Source organism: Notamacropus eugenii, chromosome 2 (genome assembly GCF_028372415.1).
Source record: "Notamacropus eugenii isolate mMacEug1 chromosome 2, mMacEug1.pri_v2, whole genome shotgun sequence".
In the NCBI taxonomy this organism is placed as follows: domain Eukaryota; kingdom Metazoa; phylum Chordata; class Mammalia; order Diprotodontia; family Macropodidae; genus Notamacropus; species Notamacropus eugenii.
The window spans coordinates 428,364,567-428,370,778 of NC_092873.1; positions in this window are offsets into that span (position 1 = coordinate 428,364,567).

Consider the following 6,212-nt stretch of genomic DNA (forward strand, 5'->3'; position numbering starts at 1 on the left):
CCTGAAAGTACCCTTGGGGGTCACATTGGTCTCTTTAGGTACCTTTTCCTTTTCTTTTTTTTTTCCTTGAGATGATTTGTAATTAAACTCTCAGAATTTTACTTCTGGAAACCTTACACATATCTTAAGTCAAATTTCCTTTTAGAATCTAAGGCCATAAGATGATATCTGCTATGGTGCTAAGTACCAATTCACATTAATCTTTCCCCAAAGAGCCCAAAGCTGAGTAAAAGTTCAGTCATTTTGTGACCCCATTTGGGGTGTTCTTGGTAAAGCTGCTGGAGTGGTTTTCCATTTCCTTCTCCAGATTATTTTACAGATGAGGAAACTGAGGCAAAGAGGGTTAAGTGACTTGCCCAGGGTCACTCAGCTTGTGTCAGAGGCCTTATTTAAACTTAGGCCTTCCTGACTCCAGGCCTAGCACTCTATCCACTGTACCACCTCACTACCCCCATATAGATAAGAAGAGCAATGAAACCTAACAAGAGAACCCCAAGACTAAGGTTGAGTTTTCTTTTTCAGCTGTTGTTAGTCCCAATTCAAAGTTCATGTTCACAGACATCTATTAGACATTGGGTTGGAAATTTCTTATAACTTCTTTTTAATTGCTGGTGGGGATACTGTGCCTCATAAACTCATTTCAGAGACCTTCATAAAACAAACAAACAAACATCCCACAGAAGCATTGTGAAGGTTAGGGTTAAGAAGTCATTCCATTCCTTAGTTAATATGCAAATGAAGCTGAGCCAAAACAAAAAGTAGGTGAATGAACGGAAACTGATTACCTTTTTTCCTTCAAGTCCAGAGTCGTGCCTTAATTTTGTATATTTGTCAATCACAAAGGCTTTGTCTTTTTGTGCTGGGTTATCAACCAGTTCACAACTTTTTGTCTCCCTACACAAAGTTTCTACCAGGTCCTTCCTGTCTGGTGTAGGAAATATGTTTTCTTCAAAACTCCCTTTATGGCCAACTGGTTTCTAAACCAACATAAGAGTAAAATGATGAATATAGTAAAAGATCGTAAACTAGAACTATACTAATTTGGAATTGATGATCACTTAAATAATGTCTGGGTTTCCTACTATCTTAAAAAGCCAGGGGGTTAGTTTGTTAGGAAAATAAGCATGACCAGCAGGCGTTGCTGTGGAGCAAAGTTGGCCCGCCAGAGGAGTACTTTCTCAAAATGAAAGGCATTGGGCCAGTTCCTCTAAGAACACTCCCATTTCCTCCCACTAGACCAGTTTGGGGATGAACCTTGCCTTTGATCACCAACCTTGTCCCTTGACCCTTGTACCTTTCTACATCAGAGGCTGAAGGTTTTTGTCTAGGTACTCAAGCTAAAAGCTTGAGCTCATGATTTTCGCCCAGGGCAATGATGATCAGGTCCATGTGGATTCCTTTGTTTGCCAGAGTTTAATAATATGAGCTATTATTAAGAATCATTATAGCTCAGAGCCTTCAGATCAGAACTGCAGTCTGATCATTAGGACAGGGCTAGTCCTCTAACTTACTTATATTTTTTAAGCTATCCTCACCCATTTGCACTCTCTGTAGGCGATTAAAGATATAGCTAACTCAAAGCTGCTAAGAGTAATCTTTATTTATATTTTAATCTTTACTTACCGAGACATAGCTGGCTTTAATGTACTATTGAAAACAACAAATTACTGAAAAAGTGCAGAAACCTTTCAAATTAAATATCAATGCTTTCAGACTGAAAAGGAAGGGAGAAAAAGAGAAAAAGTAAAATCTTTCTTTCTTCTCTTTTCAGTTCTTACAGGACCCTCCTACATAATGAATTCACTTTCTGTTCTAGAAAGTGGAGGCTTGCCCTTGACCCCACTTGTCTGATGGCTGTCTTCTTCTTAGTGGTTGGGGTGAGGGTGGGTTGGGGAGGGAGGAAGAGGTATCTTTTCCCAGTCTCCGCTGCCACAGAATAATTTAAATTGTTGTTCAGTTGTGTCTGAGTGGAACAGGTATATTTAGTGAAGACCCCTCAGGGGCCCCTTTGTGTCAGCCCTGTTTGTTTCACAAGGCTTTGAGAAACTGAGAAACCAAACAATAGAGATTCTGTTGTAGTTTTTTTTCTTAAAATTCTTTTTGTGCTGGGAGATAGTCCTTGACAGAGACTGCTTTACTCACTCCCTTATCTCCTTTCCTAGACATTATGTGACATCCTTGAGCAGGAGTTGCTCACTCCCATATCCCCTCTTTTTCTAAAAATTACTCTTGTACACTTATTCTTTGTGACTGGGGTAGATTTTCTGTGGATAGATGGTACCCTCAAGGCCCAGCCAATGGGCTACAAGGAAGGGGGTTAGGGTGGGGGTATTGTGATCAGGGTCTATAAAAACTGCTGTCCGGGACACACCCTTACCCTCCTCAGCCACCACCATCTTGAGCACAGGCGAGAATGCCCTTTCTCAAGAAAGCTGAATAAATACCTTTCCTTTTTACTCCTTTGGTCAGGATTCTAATTTGATTAAGGGGGTCATCCCACACTTGTCCTACTCTTAAGGACCCTATTTGAGGTTTTCTTGGCAAGAATACTGGAATGGTTTGGGCGGACCCAAGATGGTGGAGTAGAAAGACACACATACACTAGCTCCGAACCCACAGCCCATAAAATATCTGTAAAAAAGAACTCCCAACAAATTCTGGAGCAGCAGAAGCCACAGAACAACGGAGTGGAGGAGATTTCTGTTCCAGAGAGCCCAGAAAACCTCTCACAAAAGGTCCTTCGTGCTGTGGACCCAGAGACGAGCCCAGCCCTGCCTTGGCTGTTCGGCACCGATAGGAGTAGATCCCAGCAGGCTTCAGGGACGGAATCTCCAGCAGCCGAGCAGGTCCCTCCACCCACAGGTGACAAGGGTCGGTGAGACGGTCTCTTTGTCGGGTCGAGAGGGGAGTGGGGTGCCCCCATAACTCAGGCCCCCTCAGGAGGCAGCAGCGGAGGCGGCAGCAGACCAGGGCTCCCCAAGCAGGCAGGAGCCCAGATCCATTGTTGAAGGTCTCCCTGTAAACCCCCTGAGGGAACTGAGCCCGGGAGGCAGCCCTGCCCCCACCTGAGCACCTGAACTTAATCTCACACTGAATAGCAGCCCTGCCCCCGCCAAAAGCCCTGAGGCTGGGAAGCAGCATTTGAATCTCAGACCCCAAGTGCTGGCTGGGAGAATCTGGAGGAGAAGTGGGTGTGAAGAGAATATTCAGAAGTCAAGTCACTGGCTGGGAAAATGCCCAGAAAAGGGAAAAAAAATAAGACTATAGAGGTTACTTTCTTGGTGAACAGGTATTTCTTCCCTTCCTTTCTGATGAGGAAGAACAATGCTTACCATCAGGGAAAGACACAGAAATCAAGGCTTCTGTATCCCAGCCCACTCAATGGGCTCAGGCCATGGAAGAGCTCAAAAAGGATTTTGAAAATCAAGTTAGAGAGGTGGAGGAAAAACTGGGAAGAGAAATGAGAGACATGCAAGCGAAGCATGAAAAACAAGTAAACACCCTGCTAAAGGAGACCCAAAAAAATGCTGAAGAAAATAACACCTTGAAAAATAGGCTAACTCAACTGGCAAAAGAGGTTCAAAAAGCCAATGAGGAGAAGAATGCTTTCAAAAGCAGAATTAGCCAAATGGAAAAGGAGGGTCAAAAGCTCACTGAAGAAAATAGTTCTTTCAAAATTAGAATGGAACAGATGGAGGCTAATGACCTTATGAGAAACCAAGAAATCACAAAACAAAACCAAAAGAATGAAAAAATGGAAGATAATGTGAAATATCTCATTGGAAAAACAACTGACCTGGAAAATAGATCCAGGAGAGACAATTTAAAAATTATGGGGCTACCTGAAAGCCATGATCAAAAGAAGAGCCTAGACATCATCTTCCATGAAATTATCAAGGAAAACTGCCCCGAGATTCTAGAACCAGAGGGCAAAATAAGTATTCAAGGAATCCACTGATCGCTGCCTGAAAGAGATCCAAAAAGAGAAACTCCTAGGAACATTGTGGCCAAATTCCAGAGTTCCCAGGTCAAGGAGAAAATGTTGCAAGCAGCTAGAAAGAAACAATTCAAGTATTGTGGAAATACAATCAGGATAACACAAGATCTAGCAGCTTCTACATTAAGGGATTGAAGGGCGTGGAATAGGATATTCCAGAAGTCAAAGGAACTAGGACTAAAACCAAGAATCACCTACCCAGCAAAACTGAGTATAATACTTCAGGGGAAAAATTGGTCTTTCAATGAAATAGAGGACTTTCAAGCATTCTTGATGAAAAGACCAGAGCTGAAAAGAAAATTTGACTTTCAAACACAAGAACGAAGAGAAGCATGAAAAGGTAAACAGCAAAGAGAAGTCATAAGGGACTTACTAAAGTTGAATTGTTTACATTCCTACATGGAAAGACAATATTTGTAACTCTTGAAACTATTCAGTATCTGGGTACTGGGTGGGATTACACACACACACATGCACACGCACACGCACACACACACACACACACATAGAGACAGAGTACACAGAGTGAATTGAAGAAGATGGGATCATATCTTAAAAAAATGAAATCAAGCAGTGAGAGAGAAATATATTGGGAGGAGAAAGGGAGAAATGGAATGGGGCAAATTATCTCTCATAAAAGAGGCAAGCAAAAGACTTTTTAGTGGAGGGAAAAAGAGGGAAGGTGAGAGAAAAATATGAAGTGTACTCATCACATTCGACTAAAGGAAGGAATAAAATGCACACTCATTTTGGTATGAAAACCTATCTTACAATACAGGAAAGTGGGGGATAAGGGGATAAGCAGGGTGGGGGGGATGATGGAAGGGAGGGCATGGGTAGGAGGGAGCAATTTGAGGTCGACACTCATGGGGAGAGACAGGATCAAAAGAGAGAATAGATGTAATGGGGGGCAGGATAGGATGGAGGGAAATATAGTTAGTCTTATACAACATGACTATTATGGAAGTCATTTGCAAAACTACACAGATTTGGCCTATACTGAATTGCTTGCCTTCCAAAGGGAAGGGGTGGGGAGGGAGGGAGGAAAAGAAGTTGGAACTCAAAGTGTTAGGAACAACTGTCGAGTACTGATCTTGCTACTAGGAAATAAGAAATACAGGTAAAGGGGTATAGAAAGTTATTTGGCCCTACAGGACAAAAGAAAAGATGGAGACAAGGGCAGAGAGGGATGATAGAAGAGAGAGCAGACTGGTGATAGGGGCAATTAGAATGCTTGGTGTTTTGGGGTGGAGGGAGGGGACAAAAGGGAAGAAAATTTGGAACCCAAAATTTTGTTAAAATGAATATTAAAAGTTAAATAAATTAATTAATTTAAAAAAAAAAAAAGAATACTGGAATGGTTTGCCATTTCCTTCTTCAGCTCTTTTGACAGAGGAGGAAACCCAGGCAAACAGAGTTAAGTGAGTTGCCAAGTGTCTGAGGATGGATTTGAATTCAGGTCTTCCTGACTCTAGACCTAGTGCTCTATTCACTGAGACCCCTACCAGCCAAATAATGCACATAATTCCATCCTGCTCCTTCCTTAAAGCAGGACCAAAGATTTCTACTTGGCAAAAATTCAGCCTCCTGGGTTTCCCTACATGGTCAGCTGTTGTGAGGATCAAATCAGATATTTGTAAAGCTCTCAGCACAGTGTCTGGCACATAGGAAGTCCTTGATCTCTTCCTCTTCCTTATGTAAAGGTCAAAGTATTTTAAAAATGCATTATGTTCCACCAGCAACCAAAATCTCTGTATACCATAGAAAGAATAATTAGAAAGTTTAGTTCCATATTCTGGGATTGGATATGTATTATATATTATGAGTATTATATATACTCATAATTATCTTACCTAACTGTATTATTTCTGAATTTGTATGTATCCTTGTGTATATTTTTTCTCCTTGAGAATATATTTGATGTGGAAATGTTTTCTCATGGTCTGGAGTTTGGGGTATACATAAAGAAGGAGTTTATTAGGATTAGGATTCTACCTGAGTTCTTGGGGACAGACGAGACCACCTGAAGAAAGGGAAAAGGTAATAAAGCACTGAATATGGTATACCTCTGGGCCTAGGAAATAACCAGTCTCAGGAACCAGGAATGTTGAGGGAGGTTTGGTATCTCAAGTTTCTATTCAGCAATCAGGAAAGTTTAGAAATTAGTAAATGAGGAAGTGCTGGGGGTGAGGGTAAGCTTGCCAGGACTGGCTTT